This window comes from Pseudorca crassidens, chromosome 16 (genome assembly GCF_039906515.1).
Source record: "Pseudorca crassidens isolate mPseCra1 chromosome 16, mPseCra1.hap1, whole genome shotgun sequence".
NCBI classification, from domain to species: domain Eukaryota; kingdom Metazoa; phylum Chordata; class Mammalia; order Artiodactyla; family Delphinidae; genus Pseudorca; species Pseudorca crassidens.
Window position 1 is genome coordinate 48,985,479 of NC_090311.1, and position 26,151 is coordinate 49,011,629.

At 45.0% G+C, this 26,151-nt stretch overlaps 1 protein-coding gene and 1 non-coding gene across 3 annotated transcripts in view; both read left to right on the forward strand.

Annotated features, from left to right (window-relative positions):
• The window catches only part of GRID1 (glutamate ionotropic receptor delta type subunit 1), a 666,917-nt gene that overhangs the window by 233,313 nt on the left and 407,453 nt on the right, over positions 1 to 26,151 (forward strand). The gene's annotated exons all lie outside the window — the stretch shown is intronic.
• Positions 1,581 to 1,653, forward strand: TRNAA-CGC (transfer RNA alanine (anticodon CGC)). Its single transcript has one exon. It is a non-coding gene; the product is annotated as a tRNA-Ala (tRNA).

Sequence of the window (26,151 nt, forward strand, 5' to 3'; positions counted from 1 at the left end):
CTGAAACACCCCCACCCTCACCTCATTGAGCAGGAATCAGAGAGGTGAAGGACTTGGCCCAACTGTGCCACCCAGGAATAGAACTTGAACTTAAGTCTCCCTCCTCCCATCCCCATTCCTGAAGGCAGATCCGTCTTCCCATTCTCACACCTGAATGCAAGTCCTTCTTCATAGTCTAACACCTATTTTGCTTATTTTTAAGGCATTCTGACAATATCAGGATGAATTTCATAACCTTACTGCCTAGCCCAGTCCCCTTTTTCATTTTCTGTATTCTTCTCTAACCACATGCACACAAATTTCGTAAAGAGTCACTCATAATCTAGAGGCAATTTTGTGTTCTGCTTTTTTTTCTTTGAGCTAACATCCTGGCATAAACATTTGCTGTGTTGTTGCAAAGACCTCCTAATGATCATTTTAAATGATTGCATTGAGATAAAGAATTGATGTTCCATAACCTACCTAATGTTTCCTGTTATTGGACATTGTAACTTTTTCCAATTCTTCAGTCAGTTCTTTTGGACAGTGTTTCATTGAAAATCTTCATGTGTCAGGTTTTATTTTCCTCCTTGGATTGTTGCTGATGGGAAATTTCCAGGGTCAAAAGAGGGTGCCAGTCTCCTGAACGGCATCATCTCGGTCTTGGCTACCATGCCCTGGGGTGGTATCGTCGCCCTCCTTTTACAAATGAGAAAACTCACCTTTCCAGAATCTTCTCACGCTGGCTTCCTCTCCCTGGAGCAGCCCCTGCTGCTCTTGTGCCCACTTTGCACACCTCACTAACTCCTATCATCCTTTCCATTTCAGCCCAGTCACTGCTCCTCGGGGCAGCTTTTCCTTGGTGCCCTGCCATACCCAGGTCTGTTAGATATGCACATGGCGCCCCGGGCTTTTCCTGCAGAATGCATGTTTCACTCTGCGGCAATATATCCATCACATAATTATTTGACTAATGTCAGTCTTGCCCACTAGATTCTAATCTGTGCTACAGAGGGTGGTATGGCCACCTTTCCCCCCATAGTGCCAGCCTGGGGCCTGGCATGCAAAGCGGTCTTACTGAGTGCTTGCTGAATAGGGAATGAGGGCTCTATATGCCAAGGACATATACCACTGGTAAGGGGCAGCTGGCCCCTCGTGCTCTGCTTTCCTTGAAGAAAAATGTTCTCAACATACTCTAGCTGTGCGCCTAAGAAGGGTATATCTCAAGCTTGAGAATAGAGTGCAGGCAGCAGGAGGCAAGAACAGTGAGCAAGTTTGTAATGTTCTTGGAAGACAGCATGGTGTGGTGAGGCAAGCAAGGCTGCGGGCGGTAGGGAGGACGTGCTCCTGATCAACTCTGCACTATGTAACTGTGGGGCCTTGGGCCGAGCCATCAATACCTCTGGGTCTCAGTTTTCTCACCTGGACAATGGGCACACACTGTGCCCCCCTGGGAAATAACCGTGACTTGGAAGTGACCTTCCCTTCCCTCATTGTCCCCTTGAGCAAATGAAAGCTACCCCAGTGCCCGTATCATTCAGCTTTCTTCCCAGGTGTTTGAAGAAGGGGAACACTTTTTGTAAAAACACAGCCCAGGGACTTCCCTGGTGGTCCAGTGGCTAAGACTCTGCACTCGCAATGCAGGGGGCCTGGGTTCGATCCCTGGTTGGGGAACTGGATCCCACATGCATGCCGCAACTGAGGAGTGTGCACGCACAATTAAGGATCCCGCATGCTGCAATGAAGACCCGGCGCAGCCAAAATAAATAAATATTTTTTAAAAACCCCAAAAACAAAAAATAACATAGCCCGTTAAATTCAAAGTGCTCCTCAACTTCCTGGGAAGGAATGCAGTGATATCCTTATCCAGATGTTAGAGCAGCTGTAAATCAGTATTTTTTAAAACTCGGGTGTAATTATGTGAATAAATCATGAAGTCGGAAGTGGGTTGGATTGATGCGTCAGGTAAATCCATCTCAGCAGCAAGTGGAGGTGCATGGGGGCCCGGGGCTCGCCGTAGCCCTGCCCCCGGCTGTAGGTCTTGCTGGTTTCCCGGTTCTCACTTGCGGCCTTTGCCCTCCTGTCCTCCCTGCCTCATGGCCCTGGACCTGCCTTCCAGTGTGCTGTCTGACCGCCAGCCGCGTGGAAAGGCCCAATGCACATCGTCGGGCTCTGGAGGGTCATGGGAGCAAGGCATCGGGGCTGAATTTCAGCCGAATCTGAGTATGGTGGGAACTTGGGTGCAGGCGTGTGTCTGAAACTGAAGGGGCAGAGTCAGAGCCCCTCTGTTTTGGGGGGCTGGGGTGGGGGATAGGCTGGGTCCCATCAGAGGAAGCATGGATGGCTCTTGGCATTAAGTCTGCTGAGGATTCCCTCAGATGTATGGCATGAGCTGTTCTCTGGTCCTCCCTATCTGCCTGTCTGCCGCCAGCTAAGGCTGAACCTTGGGCCTTGGGACACATTGCACATGGTGGGCGTACCCTTGTCTGGGCTGTCCTTGTAGCAGGGACCTGTACCCTGGGAGGGGACTCCAGGCCCCCGGCCAAGCAAGTGGTTGTGAGCTGTGCCCTCCATAGGTTAAAGGATACAGGTGCGAGAGGCCTCAACACCCTTGCACTTGCTAAGGCCTTCCCCACAGTGCTGAGGAGGTTTGCAGGTGTGGGATGGGCATAGCCTGCAGGTACACCCCGGGTTCTGAGCTAGGCTACCTGGTAGCTTTTCAAGAGGACTGAGGTCTTCCTATCTACTGGGCACATTTACACATGAACACATTTATTTCTCACAGCTCGAGACATCTTACAGGTGAGGAAGCTGAGGCTTGGGGATTAAGTGACCCGCACCAAGTTCACAGCCAGAGAGTGACAGGTTTGGGATGTGAACCCTGGTCCATGTGTCTCCAAGACCCTGCTTTTGTCAACTCTGTGATCTTGAAAAGAGTGAGGTAGGCAGTGGGATGGTGCCTTACCTAGTGGAAGGGGGCCCCACCTACCTCTGCGCAGACTGAAGTGTGCGTGTGTGTGTGTGTGTGTGTGTGTGTGTGTGTGTGTGTGTGTGTCTGTGTAGTTGGAATAGACTCTGAGGGCCACACCAGGAGTGGTACTTACGAGGGAAGGACGGCAGAGGGAGCTGTCCTTCTGACGTTTGAGATGAGCAATTTGTGATAGACGTCTAGAGATGGTGAGTGGGAACACTGAGGGATGTGTCCGTCTAGCATCTGTCGTTGGATGGCTGATTTATTTCCCAGTGTGCAGGGCTCGGCTCAGCAGTGCTAAGTAATGATTTTCTCTGTCTCAGTGGCATGGCTGAGGTAGAAGGAGGTGGCTGTGTACCAGGGTGACTCTGCCTTCTGCTTTGCTACCCTTGGGCTGCAGGGCATATCCTTTCTTAAGAACTTTGCGTGGGCCAGAATGTGAGATACAGTGAAATGAAGGGGCGGGGCCTGTCCCCCCACCCACCAGAAAGGTGGCGCTTGACCAGCAGTGGGCGCCCCCCGCCCTGCCCCTACCTCCCGCTCCTGTCTGCAGTGTCGTTGCTCATCCACAGGGTCTCCCAGCTCCCGGGGCTGACACTTGCCCTTGGGAGCCCGGACACATGGGCCAGGATGGCAGCCCACGGTTTGGGGGTGCGGTAGAATCTCCTTAGCGGTCAAATTGTGAATCTAGCTGTAGGCCCTGAGCTGATGCCTGTGGGTAGGCAGGGAGCTGTGGCCTCTGTCACAGGCTCACACAGAACTACTGAAGGAACAAGGATCCCCCACCTGGGCCCCAAAGGGAATTCAGCGCCAGCTCGGACCTCTAGTCCCAGAAGGAACCAGGTTGCCGTGGACGACCTCGGGTAGCAGAGTGGCAGCCAACGCCCACACTGCGTCTTGCTCAGCCATCCTCCTGCAATGCACAGACTCAGTGGGCTGATGAGTGTGGGGTGTGGTCAGGGCCCCCAGGCCCTACTGTTTGCCTGTCCTCACTTCGTATCCCTGCTCCCCAGCCCTTCCCCAGGCTTCATATTCTGGTTGCGAACAGCCCAGGGGAAGATCCAGCTCCCTCCCTTGGGGCCTCTTGGCAACTCACCCCTGGCAGGGCCTCTCCTGGAGGGGGCACATTTGTGCTGTCGGAATGGAATTGTGTCTGGAGGGCTCCCAACATGCGATTTCTCCTTAGGAGGAGAACTTTTGCTTCCTCCTTTTGACATAAGGCAGATGGTGTGGTGACACCAAGCAGCTGGCTGCTGGGACACCAGTCCTGGCTCTGCTGTCTTGATGTGTGGTCATGAGCAAATGTCTTATCCGTTCTAAGCCTGCAGTGTTCTCCTCTGTAAAATGGGCGAAGCAACCCTTCTTTACTTGCTCGGGTCAAAAATCTTGGTGTTGTTTTTCTCTCACACCTCATAATTAACCCATCAACAATTCTTTCAGCTCTCCCTGTGGTGTATCTGGAATCTGATTACTCCTCACCACTGCCACGGCCACCTCCCTGGTCTGTCCCACCATCATTATGACAGTAGCCTCGTGATTGGCCTTCCTGCTTTTGTCCTTGGCCCTGTGGCCAGAATGATCCTGCTAACATGGCAGCTGATCACGTCATTCCTCTGCTCAGAATCTTCCCATAGCTTCCCATCTTTCCAGGGGAACAGCCAAAGTCCCTACCTTGACCTAAGTCAGGTGAACACACTTCCCCATCTTCATGGAATGGTCCCCATTTATACCTCTTGGCCCCAAAGAATTATTCACTCTCAGAATTGTCCTAGTTTGCTGTATGCCAGTGCTTGTAGTGGCTTTATTCATGATAGCCCAAACTGGAAGCAACCTATATGTCCTTCAGGTGGTGAATGGATAACAAACTGTGGTACATCCATACAATGGAATATTATTCAGCATCGAAAAGGAGCAAAATACTGACACACATAGAAACTTGGGATGATTCTCAAAAGCATATGCTGAGTGAAAGAAGCCAGACTCAAAAGGCCTGATACTCATGATTCCACTTAATGATGCTCTGAAACAGGCCAAAGTACAGGGCAGAAAACTGAGCGGTACTCGCCAGGGCTGCTAGCTGAATTGGCCCTAAGAGGCCACGGAATTTTTGTGGGGTGATGGAACTACTCTATATCTTCAGTAGGGGATTGGTTACACGATGGTCTAAGATGAACAAACTCAGAATTGTACACTAAAAAGAATATATTTTGCTATATGCAAATGATAGTTCAATTTTAAAAACATGTTCTGGTTTGGATGATAAATTGTACGGTCACCCTGTGTCTAACGTCTTATGTGATCCAGCCATGCATCATCTCTCTGACCTCGTTTCCTCCTGCCCTCTTTCTTGTTCCCTCCATTGCAGCCACCCAGGCATCCTTGCTGTCCCTTGAATATTCCCGGTATGATCTCTTCACTACTTCTTCTCTCTGCCTGGCACAGTTGACACAGTCTCCTCCCCCTCCCTTAGGGTCTTTACCCCAAAGTCTCTCTATCAGTCACCAATATGACCACATCATGTTACATAACAAACAACCCAGCACATTTCACTGACATTCAGCTTCTCATGCACCCCTGCAGGCTGGCTGGGGTGACTCATCCAGGCTGGGCTGGGTAGGTTTTCTTCCACCTGTGGATTTGCTTCCTGGCATCTTGGCTGGGGCAGAGCTTAGAGGAGCAGCTCTCTATCCGTAAGATGCTCTCCTTTGGCCATGGCCAAAGCATAAGAAGGCAAGTGCCTGTATGTGCATATTTGAAACTTTAGCTTATGTCCTGTCTGTTAACATCCCACTTGCCAAAGCAAGTAGGGCTGTGAATATTACCAGTAATCCAAACTGCCACTGTCACCTTCCCAGGGAAGCCTTCCCTGACCAACCTCCTAAAATTTTAACCACCAGCTAGACATTTGCTATCCCTCCTCTCTGCTTTACTGTTTTCCTAAACACTCATGACCCTGTAACTTAATATACATTTTATTTATTGTTTATTTTCTCTTTTCCTCACTGGAATGTAAGTTGCACCAGAGGAGGGACATGTGTCTGTTTCATTCACTACTGTATGTCCAGCACCTAGAAAAATGCCCAGTAAATATATGCCTCAATGATTGAATGAGGTTATGCTAAGAATGTAGTGAGATGAATTTAGGAGACATGCTTGAAGTACAGTACTGCACACAGGAAGTGCTCAGTAATGGGCGACTCTTATCACTCTGAATGCCTGAATGCTGGTGGGAGAGTCGAGGACTCAGTTATATACATGATTGCAATAATTTGCATGATTGACCTTTGAAGCAAGATCTGTTTGAATTCTGACTTCAGAGATACGGCGTTGAAGCAGGGAGAGACTGTCACTTGCCCAAAGTCGTCTGGTGAACCAGGATCTCTTTAACTGAGAGCTCACGTTGCTTCCTCAGTGCTGCGCTGCTTCTGCACCTCCCTTCATACCAGTTTCTACGCTTTGGCTTCTTTCCTTGCACCAGAGTCCCTGTGGAGTCAGAATAACTGACCAGAGCTCAGTCCCATGAGGGTGCTGAAGGTGGGTTCCAAGCACCACTCTCAGCAACCCGGGAGTTGGGCACAGCGTGGGGCCTCGGGGACACCAGTGGCTGTTCTGTGCTACCTCCAGCCACTAGTGGCCCCTGTTTGTTGAGACCCCAGAAGGACAGCTCTCTGCAGACTCTGAAGTGGTCAGACCCTGAGGATGGGTGGCTGGGCCTCTGGGCAGAGATCACGGAAGCACATGTTCAGGAAAAATGTAGGCTTCTCCTGCTGAGGGCAGAGAAATGGAGGGAGGACTTGATGGATGGGAGGTGGGAAATTTTTTTTTTTTTTTTTTGCGGTACGCGGGCCTCTCACTGTTGTGGCCTCTCCCGTTGCGGAGCACAGGCTCCGGACGCGCAGGCTCAGTGGCCATGGCTCACGGGCCCAACCGCTCCGCGGCATGTGGGATCTTCCCGGACCAGGGCACGAACCCGTGTCCCCTGCATCGGCAGGCGGACGCTCAACCACTGCGCCACCAGGGAAGCCTGGAGGTGGGAAAATTTATGAGAGTCATTCTGTTTGGTCGGATGACCCCTCATGGATGACACTGGGCTGAAAGAGCCAGGCTGCCCAACGAGAAAGATCAGAATGTTGAATTTGACCTTGAGTGATGGATTCTGTCTTGGTGAGGGGACAAGGCGTCTGGGTCATGCCCCCTCAGTGCCTTGTACACGCGTCTGTGAGGCCTTCCATGTGGATTGGCAGTCTGTCTATTTTCCCTGCCAGACTCTGAACTTCTGCATTCCCTTGGTGCATTCCCAGGGCCCAGGAGAGTGGCCCAAAGGCATCAGCAAGTGTTTATGGCATTAATGATTTATGGAGCAGTTACAGTGAGCCAGGCACTGTGCTCAGCTTTGCACATCTATCATCTCATCTGCCCCCTCACCTGCCCCGGGAAGAAATCGCTGCTGTCATTCCTGGCGCTTGGAGAGGTCTGCCCATTCAAGGCGGTACAGATGGTCAGGGTAGAGCTGGTTTACATACCTGGACTCATAACCTTTGCACTATCTTGCCTCCTGAGATTGAAGGACACATTCTAGTCCCAGCCCTGGTACCTAGTGGTCATGTAGCCCTGGAAATCTAATCACATTGGATCTCTCCTTTCTGCTCTGTAAGATGGGGATTACAAATCCCATCGGTCCTACAAATAGGACTGTTGTGAAAATCAAGCCAGAGGTTGCTTGTGATGAGTGCTCTGTAGATCTAAAATTTCATAACTAGTGTTATTTCAAGTGGGCACCAAAGGCAGTCAACAAATAGGGGAGTCATAGCAGAAGGGTGACAGAGAGGGCTTAGGGAAACTTAAATATGATACTGGTCATTCTCAGTGGATAAATGTGCAAAGAGCACGATCAAACAAATCACAAGAGGAGGGCTTCCCTGGTGGCGCAGTGGTTGGGAGTCCGCCTGCCGATGCAGGGGACACGGGTTCGTGCCCCGGTCCGGGAAGATCCCACATGCTGCGGAGCGGCTGGGCCCGTGAGCCACGGCCGCTGAGCCTGCGCGTCTGGAGCCTGTGCTCCGCAACGGGAGAGGCCACAGCAGTTAGAGGCCCGCGTACCGCAAAAAAAAAAAAAAAAATCACAAGAGGAAATGCATCTTGTTAACAAACATATGGAAAATCACTAAAACCTCAGCTGTAATCAAAGCAAAGCAAATTAAGACAGGATGCCATTCTTCACCACTCAATTAAAGGATACCCAGTGCTGGTGAGCCTTGGTAAAATGAACGCTTGCCTTTTCTACTGTATACTGGTGAAGACTTTCTGGAAGATAATTTAGTAATGAGTATCTGGAACCATAAAAATGTTTAAACCCTTTACTTGGTAATTCCATTTCTAGGAATCTCTCCTAAGGGATTATCCTAATTACACAGAAAGCTTTCTGCACAATGTAGTTCAAAACAGCTGAATAAAAAATTGTGACAATCTAAAGAGCCAACGTTAGGCGAGTGGTTAAGGAGACTATGGAATAGCCAAGTGATCGAGTATCGTTCCATGAACGTTTGCCCACTTGCGTGAGGTGAACGCACAAACTGTGAGGGGAAAAGCAAGCCACAAGATTGTACACATCGCCATGTTATAACTATGTAAGAGATCCTAGGGATCTTTGCGTAGAACTAAATCTGGAAGGAAGTTAAACAGAAACGGTATCTGTGATTGAGGGTGGGATGAATATGGGTGCTTTAAAAATCATAGTTTTAATAGTAAGCATGCACTTCTTTCATACGGGGACAGTAGTCTAGTAACTACATTGACACGGGGGTGTGAGTGGAGACCTGGATGCTGCCGGAATAGAGGTGCCGTGGTCAGCAAAGCTGGGTCAAGAAACTGCTCTCGCATGTAATATTTTCATCTAAATTCATTCTGTTGAAAAGAAAGAGATGGTTTCTGATGATAAGCCATGCTGGAAAATTGCTGCTCGATTGCATTTTCTTCATATCTGGAATTTTTTGTTTGTTTTGTTTCACATTTAGCTCCTTATCACTTTCTCTTGTTCTTGAAAAGTGCCTTGAGTATTTTTCTTCTGCTTACAAACTTAAGAGACAGTTGTATCAACTTCAACCATGATCAATCCCTACATAATTAAAAGTGAACAAGGCTTGTTTCCCACCCTTCAAAGATAATCACCATCAAGGATTCAGTGTGTATCTGCCCATCTTTCTCCACATATGTATTGTCATGTAATTATAGCATATTCTTTTTTTTTTTTTTAAGGCTGGGTCATAGTATGCATTTGCTAGTTTTTTTTTTGCGGTACGCGGGCCTCTCCCTGCGGTGGCCTCTCCTGTTGCAGAGCACAGGCTCCGGACGCGCAGGCTCAGCGGCCATGGCTCACGGGCCCAGCCGCTCCGTGGCATGTGGGATCTTCCCGGACCGGGGCACGAACCCGTGTCCCCTGCATCGGCAGGCGGACTCTCAACCACTGTGCCACCAGGGAAGCCTTGCTTGTTTTTTTTTAATTTAGCAATATATCTTGGACATTTTTCTATTTCTATAAAGTAGTTGTAGGCCAATGTTCCCTTTCACAAACTGTTGTCAAGAGGGTAAATTGGTAAAAAATATTTAGCAGTGTCTATTATAATACAAAATTCTCATCCCTGTTGACTTCACTGCTGAGAATGCTCCCTTCAGAAACACTCTGCTATGGACTGAATGTTTGTATCTGTCCCCCGCACCCCATCATGTGTTGAAGTCTTAACCTGAATGTTGTGGTATTTGGAGGTGGGGAGATAATTAGGTTGAGATGAGGTCATGAGGGTGGAGCCCCTTGATGGGATTAGTGTTCTTAGAAAAAGAGGAAGTGATCAGAGCTCCCTCTTTTGCCATGTGAGGGTATAGCAAGAAGGAAGCCCTCTACAAACCGGGAAGAGAGCCCTCATCAGCAACTGCTGGCACCTTGATCTTGCACTTCCTAGCCTCCAGAACTAATAAAGAGAAATAAATGTTTGTTGTTTAAGGCACCCACTCTATGTGATTTTGTTATAGCAGCCTGAACTGATTAAGCCATACTTCCACAAAGAAAGATCTACGGGACTGTTCATTTGGCACTATTTTTTATAGTCTCAAACTGGCCCTTTGATTTCTGGAGCATCAGGACAACTGCTTTTGTGAGCTCCACATCATGGGACAAAGGCTGGTGTGGGTCAGGCAGCCCAGGCTTCCTGGTGGTGGCCATGGGAGGCTGCACAGAGGCTCAGTGGGGTTGAGGCACCATTAACCAGTGAGAGCCCTGGTGTCATTGGAGTAACCAGGGGACACCAGGTGCAAAGCTTAAATCCAGGCACTGCGTTCTTAAAAGGGCTTTAGTAAGTTAGAAGGGACAAAATGTTTGCCGAGAATCCACTGTGTGATGGGTGCTTTGCATTTGCCCTGTTTAAGAGAGCAGACATTGGTACTGGCTGGGTCTGGGTTTAGATTCCAGTAGAACCACCTACCAGTGCTGATGGTAATGCTGGGGAGCTCCTCTCCATCTCTGAGCGTCTGCTTCATCCTCTTATGATGGAGATGTCTGCTTTTAGGGTGGTGGAGACCACTGAGTGCAGTATTGGGCCCATAGTAAGTGATCAACAAAGGTTGACATTATCGTTATTGTTGTAATTAAGTAATCCTCATAGCCACCGTGTGAAGCAGACATTATTAGCTCCAGTTTACAGATGGGGAAATAAAGCATTTATATAATTTGCCCAAGGCCCCATAGCCAAATTCAGGTACATGATTGCATTTCCCTAGAGCCTTTGCTCTTTGAACCATGGCCACTTGTATTGTCCCCTGGTAGAAGGGACTGCTTAGTGAGGTGGTGAGCTCCTCACTGCCACATGTGTCCAAGCAGAGGCCAGCAACCATTCTTTGGGTCTCTTGAATCTAGTGGAAGTTAGGAGTAGATCATCATTTTTCAAAGCATGCTTTTTGTAATCAAAAAGGAAGTTGCATGACAATAGATTTCTCTGGCCAATCAAACTATGAAATGTTGGCAGATGGTTTATGGTAGGACTTTTCAGTGCCTTCGGCATGCTAGTGTGCACTACGAATTGTCAAGAAGGGCATGCAAAATGCAACAGTTCCCAAACTAATCTGACCACTGAATACTTTCCCCCAGAATATCTTGTAAACCTAGGGAATGTACCCTAGACAAGAGGCTTGCTTGGCACCCTTTCAACTTGGCATGTTCAGAGTCTAGGGCTGGCCTAGAAGGTACCTTCCAGAGTGACCCAGCCTCACTGTCATTATCCAGCCAGTGTTTTCATGATCCAGAGCTGTGCCATTGGAACTGGGTGGTTCTGCCATCATCTCCCTTTCATGGTCCCAGCCTCTCAAGGCAGGGTGCTGTGATGGACAGCAAAGGACAGTGGCCATAATGGGATGCCATGGAGCATCTCTGTTGCCCTCCGGGTGCCTCACAGAAGTGGTCTTCTGGGAGGATAACCCAGCTCCTGTTCTCTCTTCCTCCAGTGCCATGAGCTACTCAGGTTCAGGAACTGGGCTACTTGTGTCTGCAGTTTCTGGAACTCATGCGAGTGACCTTTGGAGATGCTGGTTGGCATCCTGAATGCTGGACTTTTCTCTGCCCTCAGCTTTTTTTAAATTAAACTTTTTATTTTGAGATAAGTAGAGATTTACATTACTTGCAGATGTAATGAATAATTCAGAGACCCAATGTAACTTTATCCAGCTTCCCCCAGTGGTAAAATCTTGCAAAATTATAATACAATATCATAACCAGGATATTAACATCAATACAGTCAAGATACAGGACATTTCTGTCACCACAAGGATTCCTCACGTTGCCTTTTATATCTACGTCCACCTCTCTCATACCTCACCCCTCCGGAACCCCTAGCAACCAGTAATCTGTTCTCCATTTCTGTAATTTGTCATTTCAAGAATATTATATAAATGGAATTATATAACATGTAGCCTATGAAATTAACTTTTTTCATTTAATGTGATCCTCTGAAGATTCATCCAGGTTGTAGCATGTATTCATAGTTCATTCCTTTTATTGTTGAGCAGGATTCCATGGCATAATATATCACAGTTTGTTTAATTAGTTGCTCATTGAAAGGCATCTGTTTTTAATACATTGCTGGTGGGAATGTTGCTTGACATAAGCCTTGACAATGATGTTTTGAATCTGACAGCAAAAGTAAAAGCAACAAAAGCAAAAATAAACAAGTGGGAGAACATCAAATGAAAAGCTTCTGCACAGGCAAGGAAACCATCAACAAATTGAAAAGACAACCTATTGAAAGTATTTGCAAAACCTATATCTGATACGGGACTAATATCCAGAAAATATAAAGAACTAATACAACTCAACAGTATAAAGAGCAAACAATCCAATTAAAAAATGGGCAGAAGTTCTGAATAGACATTTTTCTAAAGAAGACATACAGATGGTGTACATGAAAAGATGCTCACCATTATTAATCATCAGGAAAACGCAATTAGATACCACCACACACCTGTTAGAATGGCTATCATCAAAAAGACAATAACAAGTGTTGGTGAGTCTGTGGAGAAAAGGGAACCCTTGGGAACTGTTGGAATGTAAATTGGTGCAGTCACTATGGAAAACAGTATGGAGGTTTCTAAAAAAATTAAAAACAGAGTTACCATATGATCCAGCAATTCCACTTCTGGGTATTTATCCAATGAAAACAAAAACACTAATTCTAAAAGATATATGCACCCACATGTTCATTGCAACATTATTTACGATAGCTAAGAAATGGAAACACCTGAAGTGTCCGTCAATGGATCAATGGATTAAGAAATTGTGGTATACATACACACACACACACACACACACACACACACACACACAATGTGATAATATTCAGCCATTAAAAGAATGAAATCTTGCCATTTGTGACAATATGGATGGACCTCGAGGGCATTATGCTAAGTGAAATAAGTCAGAGAAAAACAAATACTGTATGACCTCTCTTATATGTAGAATCTAAAACACACACACACAACAAAACAAAATGAAACAAACAAAAAATACAAGCTTATAGATACAGAGAACAGATTGTTGTTGCCAGAGGCGGGGGTGTGGGGTGGGAGAAATGAGTGAAGGGGGTCAAAAGGTAAAAATTAAAAAAAAATAATTTAGGAAAAATAGTGGTGGTGGAGAAGAGTTAGCTTGGACTATTAAAAAAAAAAGACACACGTTTCCCCCCCAGTTTTTGGCTATTAGGAATAATGCTTCTAAAAACATTCATGGGCTTCCCTGGTGGCGCAGTGGTTGAGAATCTGCCTGCTAATGCAGGGGACACGGGTTCGAGCCCTGGTCTGGGAGGATCCCACATGCCGCGGAGCAACTAGGCCCGTGAGCCACAACTACTGAGCCTGCGCATCTGGAGCCTGTGTTCCGCAACAAGAGAGGCCGCGATAGTGAGAGGCCCGCGTACCACGATGAAGAGTGGCTCCCGCTTGCCACAACTAGAGAAAGCCCTCGCACAGAAATGAAGACCCAACACAGCAAAAATAAATAAATAAATAATTAAACTCCTACCCCCAACATCTTCTTTAAAAAAAACAGAAAACGTTCATGTGTAGGTTTCTGTGTGAGCATGCTTTCACTTCTCTGGGATAAATATTCAGGAGTGCAATTTCTGGGTCATATAGTAGTTGCATGTTTTGTTTTGTTTTACTTTGAAGACACTGTTTTCCAGAGTGGCTGTACCATTTTATATTCCCACCAGCGATGCATGAATGATCTAATTTCTCCTTGTCTTCATGCATATTTGATGTTGTTACTAATTTTTTTTTTTTTTACTATTTTTTATTTTAGCTGTTCCAATAGGTGTGTGGTAATAGATCACTGTGGTTTTAACTTGTGTCTCCCTGTGACTAAGATGTTAAACATCTTTTCATCTACTTGTTTGCCATCTGTATACCCTCTTCAGTGAAATGTCTCTGTATGTCTTTTGCTCATTTTCTAATTGGATTTTTTTTTTTTTACTGTTGAGTTTTGTGAATTCTTAATATACTAGGTAGTGGGCCTTTGACAGATATGTGGTTGGCAAATATTTTCTCCCAGTCTGTAGTATGTCTTTTTATCCTTTTGTTGTTTGAAAGAAACATCCCTGGATCTTTTGCAGAAAGAAAGTATTTTATTTTGATGAAGTACAATTTATCAATTTTTAATTTTATGGATCATGCTTTTGGTGTCAAGTCTAAGAACTCTTTTCCCACATCTATATCCTCAAGACTTTCTCCTATTTTTTTTCTACAAGCTTTATAGTTTCAGGTTTTACGTTTAAGTCTGTTACCTATTTGGAGTTAATTGTTGTATTAAGTGTGAGCATTAGTTTGAGGTTATTTATTTATTTATTATTTGGCCAGTGGATGTCCAATTGCTCTAGCACTATTTGTTAAAAAGACTGTTCTTCCTCCATTAAATTACTTTGCACCTTTGCTAAAGATCCATTTGCTGTATTTGTGTGGGTCTGTTTCTGGGTTCTCTATCCTGTTCCATTGATCTGTGTGTTTCTCTCTCTACCAATACCATCACAGTCTTGATTTCTGTAGCTATATAATGTCTTGAAATTGAGTAGACCAATTCTTCCCACTCTGTTTTTTGCGCCCTTCACAATTGTTTTAGCGATTCTACTTCTTTTGCCTTTCCAAATAAATTTTAGATTAATCTTGCCTATATCTAGAGAAAATCTTGCTGGGGTTTTGACAGGAATTATTTAAACCTGTACATCAATTTGGGTACAATTGATATCTTTACTGTGTTGAGTCTCCCAGTCTATAAATGTGCTGTGTCTCTCCATTTATTTAGATGTCTTTCCTTTCATTTCTTTCAACAGCGTAGTTTTCTATGTGTAAGTCATATACATGTTTTTCTTTCTTTCTTTCTTTCTTTTTTTAGATTTACACTTAGATATTTCATTTTTTGGCAATAATAAATAGTATTTTATTTCAGTTTCAGTGACCGTATGTTCATTGCTAGTCTATAAAAATAGAATTGATTTTTGTATGTATATCTTATATCGTGTAGCCTTGCTAAACTCATTTATTATTTCTAACCATTTTTTTCTAGATTCCTTGTGATTTTCTTAACAATGAGGTCATCTGCAAATGGGAGCATCTTTCTTCCCCTTCTGTCTTTAGACCTTTTATTTCCATTCTTTGCTTTATTGCACTGGCTGAAATTTCCAGTACTATGTTGCATGAGAGTGGTAAGAACAGATATTCTAACTTTGTTCTCTACCAAATGGGGAACAAATGAAAGAGGAAAGCATTCAGTTTTATTTTGCCATTAAGTGTGATGTTAGCAGTAGGTTTTTTGGTAGATGTTCTTTGCCAAGTGAGGAAGTCCCCTCTATTCCTTTTCCGGAGAGTTTGTGTCGTGAGTGGACATGGAAAGTTGTAAAATACTTTTTCTGCATTGATGGATGGGATCATGTGCTTTTTCTTCTTCAGTCTGTTAATATGGTAGGTTATTAAATTGATTGATTTTCAAATACTGAAACATTCTTGCATCCCTGGAATAAACCCTACTTTGTCATGTTGTATAATCCTTTTTATATATTACTGGAATCTATCTGCTAGCATTTTGGTAAGGATTTATGAATCTATATGCAGCTGTGATTATTAATCTAATGTTTTCTTCTCTTCTGCAGTCTTTGTCTGGTTTGGTATCAAGTAATGATAGCTTCATAAAATTAATTGAGACAAGTATTTCCTCCTATTCTATTTTTTGGAAGAGATTGAATAAAGTTAGTGTTAATTCATTTTTAAACAATTGATAGAATTCTTCAGTGAAACCATCTGGGTCTGGAGATTTATTTTTGGGGAGTTTTAAAATTATGAATTCAATTTCCTTAATAGTGATAGGGCTATTCAGATTATCTATTTCATAATGGATAAGTTGTGTGGTTTGTGTTTTATGAGGAATTGATCCATTTCATCTAAGTTGTCAACTTATATGTGTAGAGTTGTTCACAATATTCCCTTATTATCCTTTTGTTGTCTGCAGATCTTAGTGATATCCCAGTTTCATTACTGATACTGGTAATTGTGTCTTTTCTTTCTTTGTCAGTCTCACTAGAGTTTTGTCAGTTTTATTGATCTTCTCAAAGAGCAAACTTTTTATTTATCTTTTCGACTTTTTTCTGTTTTCAATCTCATTGTCTTTGGGTTTTATCTTTAATATTTTCTTCCTCCGGCTTCTTTTGGGCTTATTTTGCTCTTCTTTTTTCTAGATTCTTGAGGTGGGAGCTTAGTTTATTGATTTGAGGCTTTTCCTCTTTTCTACTGTGTGCTTTTAGCTTTATAAAATTTCTTCTCATTATTACTTTAGCTGTGTCCCAGCTAAAGTATGTTGTATTTTCATTTTCATTCAGTTAAGTGTATTTTTTGGCAACTTCCTCTTTGACCTACGGACTACTTTGTAGTATGTTGCTTGGTTTCCAAATGTTTAGAGATTTTACTGTTATTAATTTCTAGTTTGATTCTATTGTGGTCAGAGAATGTACTCTGTAAGATTTCAATTTTTAAAAATTTGTTGACATTTGTTTTATGGCCCAAGATATGGTCTATCTTGGTATGTGTGCTCTGGGCACTTGAAAAGAATGTGTATTCTCCTGTTGTTGAGTGGAGTGTTTTATAGATATGTATCAGATTCTGTTGGTTGATTGTACTGTTAAGTATTTCTGTATTCTTGCTGATTTTCTACCTAATCATTCTATTGGTTGTTGAGAGATATGCACTGAAGTCTCCAACTATAACTGTGGATTTGAATATTTACCTTTTCAGTTCTATCAGTTTTTCTGTACACATTTTGCAGCTCTGTTGTTTGGTGCATAAACATCAAGGATTGCTATGTCTTCTTGGTGGATTGACTCTTTTATCATTATGTAATGTCCCTTCTGTCTCTGTTGACTTTCTTTACGCTGAAGTCTACTTTATCTGATATTAATATTGTCACTTTTACTTTCTTTTGATTAATGCTGTCATAATATAGCTTTTTCCATTCTTTCCCTTTCAACCTGTGTATTGTTATATTGAAACAATGTTCCTACGACAAAACTGAGTTTGTTTTTGTAGACAGCATATAGATGCACATGGTTTTTAATCCACTCTTCCAATCTTTCTCTTTCAGTTGTCCTATTTAGGCCATTTACATTTAATGTCATTATTGATATATTAAAGCTTAAGTCTGCCATTTAATTTATTTTTTTTCTGTTGGTTTTTCTGTTTTTTGTTTCTCTATTTCCTTTTTTCTCCCTTCCACTTCGTTACTTGAGCATTTTTTAGAATTCCATTTTGATTAATCTGTAGAGGTTTTAAGTGTATCTCTTTGCCTAGCTTTTGAAGTGATTGCTATAAGTATGATTTTCTCTCTCTCTCCACACACACAAAATCTTATCTCAATATACTGGTGTTGACATTTTACCTGTCCACATGAAGTGTTGAAACCCTACCTCTCTTTTTTAAAAAATTGTTTCCCCACTTATGTAATATAATTTATAATTATCTTATCTTACATGTTTATATACATTTAGAAACACATCAGGCAGTGTTGTAATTATTCTTCAAGGTTCAACATAATTTATAATGCTTAGTAGAAGAAAGTATATTGTGTTTGCCCATATTTTTGCTTACTGTATTCTTTCCTCCTTTGTGATATTCTAATGTACCTTCTTTTATCATTTTCTTTCTGTTCAGAGAACTTCCTTTAGCCATTCTTAGAGTAGGTCTGCTGGCAACAAATTCTCTTAGAGTTTCTTTATGTGAGAATATCTTTATATTCCCATAGTTCCTGAAAGATATTTTTACTGGCATAGGGTTCTGGGTGACAGGTCTTTTCTTCCAGCACTTGAAACATTTTGTGACACTTCCTTATGGCCTCCACGGTTCTGATGAGACATCTACTCTCATTCAAATTTGAGTTTCACCTGTAGTAGGGTGCTGTTTATCTCTTTCTGCCTTAAATAATTTTTTCTTTGTCTTTAGTTTTTTGAAGTTTGACTAAGATGTATCTTGATATGGATTTATTTGGGCTTTTCCTGTTTGGGGTTCACTCAGCTTCTTAAATCTGTAGATCTATATCTTTTGCCCAATTTGAAAAGTTTTCAGCCATTAATTCTTCAAGTACTTTTTAAGCCCCACCCTCTTTCTCCTCTCTTTCTAGGACTGCGATAACACAAATGTTTTATATATATATATAGATATGTGTATGTATGTATGTATATATATATATATATATATATATATATATATATATATATATAGCAGTACGCGGGCCTTTCACTGTTGTGGCCTCTCCTGTTGTGGAGCACAGGCTCCACACGCACAGGCTCAGCGGCCATGGCTCACGGGCCTAGCCGCTCCACGGCATGTGGGATCTTCCCGTACTGGGGCATGAACCTGTGTCCCCCGCATCGGCAGGCGGACTCTCAACCACTGCGCCACCAGGGAAGCCCTAGATAAATTTTTAATAGTCTCACAAGTCCCTGATGCTCTGTTCCTTTTTATTTTTTTCCAGTCCATTTTCTCTCTGTTGTTTAGATTGGGTAAATTCTATTGTTCTACCTTTCAGTTCACTGACTCTTCTCTTTGTTCCCTCCATTCTGCTGTTGAACCCTCCACTGAGCTTTATTTTCAGTTATTGCATTTTTCAGTTCTCAGATTCCATTTGGTTCTTTGTGATATCTTATATGTCTTTGCTGAGACTTTCAATTTTTTTCATTTGTTTCAAGTATATTTGCAATTTTCCATTGAAGTATTTTTTTTTTAATGATGGCTGCTTTAAATCTTTGCTAGATTGTGCTCATTATTTTCATGATCTCAGTGTTGGATCTATTGCTTGTATTTTTTCATTCAGTTTGAGTTCTTCCTGGATCTTAGTAAGAACAGTGATTTTTCACTTGAATCCTGGACATTTTTGGTTATTACACAATGAGGCTCTGGGTCTTAGGTCAACCTTCTGCTTTCGCTGGTTTCTTCTGACTCTACTCTAGGGAAAAACTTGCTTTCTCATTACTCCCAAGTGAGAGTCAAGTCCTGATTCTCCTCTTGGCCTCTGTTGACGCTGGAGGTGAGCTTGCATGTTATCGCTGGGCAGATGTGGGAGTTTAGGCTCCCCACTAAGGCCTCACTGATCCCTCCCTGGCTGGGAGAAATAGGACTGCCCCATTACTATTCCTTACCTGCACTAAACCCACAGGGGTAGCCTCTTTATCTCTGTGGTGGTGAAAGCCCTGACTCCCCACTGAGCTTCCTGTGACATCACCCAGGTAGGGTAAAGGGAGCCTTGTTACGGCCTGGTGAAGGTGGACCTCTAGGGTCTCCGCTGTGCTTTTGCTGGTCAGAGTGTGGTTGGGAACACATTTTTTTCTGCGGTGTTTGGCTGGAATAGAGTGCTTACTGTCCAGAGTTTTCTGTCTTTTTAAACTGCCCCTTTCCTGGACCTTTGGCTAGAGAGAGCAGGCTTTGTGTGTTTTTTTTTTTTTGGCCTATGCCTGTTGGTGTTTCTGGGTTGCCAACTATTCAACTGCAAAACTGGAATATATGAGACAGAAAGAAAACCCAGGGATCACATCATCACCAACATTCCTTGGGTTCTGAGGTCGCTCGCTGGTCTGCCTTCTCTTCATTGTTCAGATTCTTCTTATGTTTGTTTTGTGTATAATGTTTGGGGATTTTAATTTTACTTAGGAGGAGGAATAGGGGAGAGTATGTCAATTCCATTTCCCCGGGAGCTGAAGTCTAGACCGTGGCTGCCCTCAACGATCCCCTTTTCGTTGAACTCCTTTCCAGCGACCCCAAATTTGTGCTGGAGAAGCAGAATCACTGCTTCAGAGCTAGAATTCCAGTGCTCCCCAGGACATGTCTGCTGTTCTTTAAGCAGGGAGATACCAAGTTAGTTAAAGCACAGTTGCTCATTTTTCTGGCATGGTTAACGCTAGAATTCATTTGCACACTAAACAAGGATATCTGGACTCTAAGAAAAGTATTTAAGGATCTCAAGTGGAGGATATTTATTTAGTTCTGAATCAACAGTTGTGATCTCTCTCTCTCTCTTTTCCTTTTTATTTGCCTTTTATCTCATTGTTGTCTTTTAATTAATTCTTTCCCAGGATGTTCTTTCATTGAGAATTATTAAAGATGCAAGCCTTCCTTTATCAAACCATGGGCTGTGCAATTGTATACACTTTCCATTTGGCTCTGGGGAAATTTTAGAATTGCAGGAGAGAAGGTGCTTCATTAATTGGTTGAGCAAGATTGTGCCTTTAATGGAGACAAAGCCACGGAAGCGTTTGTGGGGCTGGAACAGTCCGCGGTTGTTGGTGAGGACACAGGCAGCCAGTGTTGGGGGCTCTGCAGACAGTTCCTCCTTCTGCACTGATCACACAACGTGCCCTGCATGAGCCAATGGAGGGCGAAGGGGGTGGGGAGGACCAGCCTCTGCAGGGGCCTGAATGGGAGCTGGCGGCTGTGCTGCAGGCCTGAGCAGACCCTTGAAAACTTGGGCTGCCTTTTCAGGGCGGGGTGTCAGTGGTCCAGGCGGGTGGAGGGAGCTGAGGCAGATGGGATGGGAGGGTGAGCGGAGGAGGAGTGGGGGCTATCTGCCTTGTGTTGTCTGGGCTGGCTGGGCCCTCATCACTGGGATGCTGGGAGACCCTGTGGACAGGGATCCAGGGGAAGGGTGAGCCCTGAGCTCACCTGCTGTTAATTGACAAATTAGTTAATTAACAAATTGCGCTTATCAGACACTCAGAAAGTGGCCAATGAGAAAAAGAGAAGGAGGAGACCTGCTCTCTCTCTTGTCAGGAATTTACAGTCTGGAGGGGGAAGCAGGAAACACACAGACAGATAGATACACACACACACACACACACACACACACACACACACACACACACACACACACACACACACACACACAGACACCCCCAGACTCACACAGAAGACTCCACCCACCCAGACACACACAGACACATATGCCCACTCACACACATACATTCCATCTTTCAAATACAGAGGTGACATAGGAGGCAGGGTGGGGAGGCCCAGACAGGAAGTGCGTGGAGTGTCAGGAGCTTGTGTTGGTTCCAGGTCCCAAGCCGTCCATGTCAGTACATTCATTGTTTACCCCTAAGCTATTGCTAAGCTAGTCTCTGGAGGCTCAGGTGCCCTGTTCCCCCTGACATACACATGCAAAAAAGCACAGGAACTTAAAACAACGATTGCTTACATGGAGACAGCTCTTGGATTTGCAGTTAGTTCAGCAGACTTTTACTGAAGCTCAATTGAAGGCCCTATGGAATGTCCTGGTCACAAACATATGAAAAAGACAAGGGCCTTCTCCTCCAAGAGCTCTCAGGCCTGTGGGGTGGAGCCATGTCCAGGCCTAGGGGCACTGGGCTGGTGCCTGGTGAGCACATACACACAAACACGTGCGTACTGTTTCATTTGCTTCTTATGTCCCCCTGAGGGCTCTGCAGGACCCTCAGACAGATGTGGCTTTGAATCCCAGCCCTGTCTCTGTCTCACTGTGCGCCTGGCACTCAGTCTCCATGGGCTTACTTTCTTCATCTGTACAGTGGGGATGGTAATTCCTATCTCAAAGCCATTTCCTGATCAAATGAGACGATGAGCGCAAAAGTGCCTGGCAGATAATATCCATTCATTCATTTATTCTACAAATATTTTGACTCTTTTTGCCCAGTGCTGAATCTGGGTACCTGGTCAAAAATGTCAGATAAGACCCTGGCCCTCCTGGGACTATACGCTACTAGACGGAGACAGCACACAAATAAGTGAATAAACAGAGCAGGGGATGTGACAGAGAAAAGCTGGGTGGTCAGGGCAGGCAGGGGGTTACCGTTAACTCCTGGAGAGTATAGCTCTTCTCACGGGCCCGACTAGCCATCCTCTCCTGACCCTGCTCTAGGGGTGTTTCTACTTGTGCTCTTGGTTCCACCGTTTTCTCACACTTGTCTGCCTGCGTCTGCTGGTCCCATTGTAACTTCTTATCCTTGGGGGGTGCACTCTCTTTTGGGGGCTGGCATGGTGGGGCCTGTGGAATGGGCAGAACAAGGCAGAACCTCACGGGCAGGCAGATGTGGGTGGATCAGAGCACGTTGCAGAGCTGGGTGAGCCCTGAAAGCCCAGCAGGGCAAACTGAGGACCCTGGAGGCTCGTTGGCAGCCTGGCTGTCTCCCCAGCTGTCCCTGCAGTGTTCCTACCCTCCCAACCCTGAGGCCCTTAGAAGCAGCAAGAGAGGCTTATCACAGCACTCCTTCCTGAAATGCTCTCCCCTGGAGACTCCCCTTCATTTTTATTTATTTATTTTTAAAAATTGTGGTAAAATATACATAAAATGAAAGTCACCATTTAAACCGTCTTCACGTGCAGTTCAGTGCCCGTTCAGCGCATTATTGTGTAACCATCACCACCATCCATGTCCAGGACTTTTCAATCTTCCCAAACTGGAACTCTGTACCCATTAAACACAAATTCCCCATCCCGCACTCCCTGCAGCCCCTGGAAACCACTGGTCTACTTTCTGTCTCTATGAGTTTGACTACTTAAATACCTCATATAAGTGGAGTCATGCAGTATTTGTCTTTTTGAAACTGGTTGATTTCACTTGGTACAATGTCTTCATGGTTCCTCCATATTGAAGCCGGTGTCAGAATTTCCCTCATTTTTAAGGCTGAATAATATTCCAGTGTATGTATAGACCACGTTTTGTTTATCCATTCATCCAGTGAGGGGAATTTGGGTTGCTTCCACCTTTGGGCTTCTGTGAGTAATGCTGCTATGAACGTGGGTATATATTCTCTTTGAGATCCTGCTTTAAATACTTCTGGACATATACCCAGAAATGGAATTGCTGGATCATATGGTAATTCTATTTTTAATTTTTTGAGGAACTGCCATACTGTCTTCCATAGTGACTGTACAATTTTACATTCCCACTGCAATGCACACGGGTTCCAATTTCTCTACGTCCTCATCAACATTTATTTTGTTTTTGTCGTTTTCTTTTTTTCTTTTTTTTTTTTTTTGGCCGCACCATGTGGCATGCAGGATCTTAGTTCACCAACCAGGGATCGAACCCATGCCCCCTGCATTGGGAGCGCAGAGTCTTAACCACTGGACTTCCAGGGATGTCCCTCTTTTTTTAATAGAAGCCAACCTAGTAGTGGGTGTGAGGCCTTTTTATTTTTTAAGGCACAAGTCAGCCATCACCTCTTCTGGGAAGTCTTCCCTGATGCTCCCAGCCTAGCAAGGCACCTAGCCTCTGTGCTCCTTCAGCCCCCTGTACTTCCCTTGATTACTTTGTCTGTGTGCATGACTCCTCCCTAGCGGGTCTGTGAGCAACTAGCGGGAACATGCTGTGAATATTCAGTGCTTGTCTATTCAGTACTTGTCCCCTTTCTCCCTCTTCATCCCACCCCCATCCATGCCAGGGTCTGACCCTTTGACCCACAGGAGGCACTCAGGACATCTTTGTGGAATGAATGCCCAACACCTAGACCCAGGCTGGCCTCCAGGGTCTAACAGTGGGACTCCAGACTCAGGAGAAGAGCCTGATCCCCTCCCCTGGGGCTGCTGGCCCAAGGACACTGGGAGAGCTTCTCGTGGGTTCTGCACAATCCTAGAAAGCAGTGCTGTTTTAGGGACTCATAGCTGGAAAAGCAGAAGCACAGCTTAGTGTGAGCTGAGTTGGATTTGGTCTGCACGGGAGTGAGGTGTTGAGTGGAGGTCATTGGTAGTGTTGATCAAGGTGACCTGATTCCTGAAGCTAATGGTGGCAGATTTATCATTCTTCTTCCCAGTGATGAAGATTAACGACATAACTTATATTCCTTGTGATTTACTGACAGCCCCTTCATTTCTCAGAATGGCCAAGAGACTTGGAGCTGAAGGTGGGATGGCCTTTCACTATCACTTGAGAAAGCAGTATAAGTGGTAGCTGTCCTTATCCCCTCGGGGGATGTCTGCTTCTGAAATGAGATTTAAGGAGCAGACTTCTTGACAAGAATTGTCCCATTACAGCAAGGAAGGGAGTTAGCTGGCAGTAATTAAGCACCGACTGTGCAAACCTTCAGTGCGCTTTACCGCGGCCTCACAAGAGCACACGGGGTGGAGATGGGAGCAGAATGACACCAGCCCTGGGAAGGTGGAGACAGCAGCAGCTCCCCTGCATCCGGCCGGCTCCGGGCCGAGCCCTACCGCAGCCCCGTGCCCTTCTCAGAAATGACATCTATCTCCCAGCAGGTAATGCTCGAGAAATGATTCTGCTGGAGAGTATCATGTCCAAGGGAAGAAGAAAATGCTGCATTACATTCAGGTGGGAGCTGGGCCAGGTGGTATTTCCGTCCATTCACATTCGCCCATTCACTCAGCATTGCACAGACTTTCCCGAGCCCCTGTCGCGTGTCTGGCTTTGTGCTGGGAGTGGGGATGGTGACAAGAGGAATAACGTGTCGCCTTCCATCCCCCAGAAGCTCCGTCTAGTGGAGCGGAAAGGCAGACAAGCCCTTCCATGGCACAGGCATAAAGGCGGGAATGGAAACAGGATTCTAGAACCGTGAGAGCTCAGACTGCTTCCTTGACTCTCCCTAAGTGTGCTGAGGAAGCACCGCACAGGAGGGGACATGTGAGCTGGGTGTCCAGGATAAAAGTGAAGGAAGAGGGCAGGACAGCGAGCAGAGGGGACGGTGTGTGCAAAGGTAGGGTCATGGCTTGGGAAACCCTGCATGGCAGGAGCAGAGGGCGTGGAGGAGGATAGGGAGAAGAGGCAGGAGAGCCAGGGTGGGCCCTGGTGGCTAAAGGCTTCCTTGTGTGTCGTGTTAGGAGCCTGGTGTTTGTCCTGTAGGCAGCTGGGCACCAGCAGAGGTTGTGAAGAGGGAGCGTGACTTCCTTGGGTGAGTTTTCTTTGAAGCTGCCTCTGGCAGTCATGTTGAGGATGGAGTCTCACCAGAGGGGGACTCGTGAGAGGCTCTTATAGTGGCCCAGGTGAGAGATGAGAATGGGGGCAGAGGAGAACATTCAAGAAGCATGCTTGCGACCCCATGCTGGGTAAATCCAACTCCCTCTCCCTTCTGCACCTGCAGCTGCACCCAGGCAGTCGGATGTGGTTGGAGGGAAACACACGACCAGGCTGAAGCTGGCCTCTGTGATCTGGCTGCCCACCTCAGATAGACCCTTCCTGCCACTCCCCCTAGGCCCTTCATTCTCCCACTCTGTAGAAGAATATTTCACAAGAGTCCTCTCTTCAATTTTCCAAAAGTTTTTCTTCCATACTTATTTTTGGCTTTTTTTTCTTTTAAAAAAATTAATAGACTTTACTTTTTGGAGCAGATTTAGATTTACAGAGAAGTTCTGCAGAAAGTATTGTGTTTGTTCCATATACCCCTCACTCTCCTTCCCGACTTCCCCTATTAATGTCCTGCAGTAATGGGGTACACTTGTTACAACTGATGAGCCACTATTGGCATTATTTTTAACTAAAGTTCATAGGTGACACTGGGTTTCATGCTTGGTGTTGCATATTATGGGTTTGGACAAATGTATAATGATGCGTGTCCGCCATTATAGTGTCATACAGAGTAGTCTCACTCCCCTAAACATCGTCTCTGCTCTGTCTGTTCATGCCCCGCCTCCTCCCCTAACCCCCGACAACCACTGATCTATTGTCTTCACGGTGTTGCCTTTTCCGGGATGTCATATCGTTGGAATCATATGGTATGTAGCCGTTTCAGATTGGCTTCTTTCACTTAGTAATATGCATTTAATGTTTCTCCATGTCTTTTTGTGGTTTGGTAGCTCATTTCTCTTTAGTGCTGAATAATATTCCATTGTCTGGATGTACTACAGCTTATTTACCCATTCACCTACTGAAAGACATCTTGATTGCGTCCTCATTTTGGCAGTTGTCAGTAAAGCTGTGATAAACATCGTGACCTTGCTTTTTAAATCACTGAGGAGACAGGAGCGATGAGGACAGAGCTGATCTGTGGAGCAGGGCTACGCCCACCAGCCTCCATCACTGGTACCCAGGAGCCTTGACCTCTGTCCTGATTCTGTGTGTGAACACTGTGGGGCCCTGATAAAGGCGACCCCTTTCCTTGGAAACTGGAAACCATTCCCTGTCACCTACTCAAGAGTGGAACTCTTGCATCCTT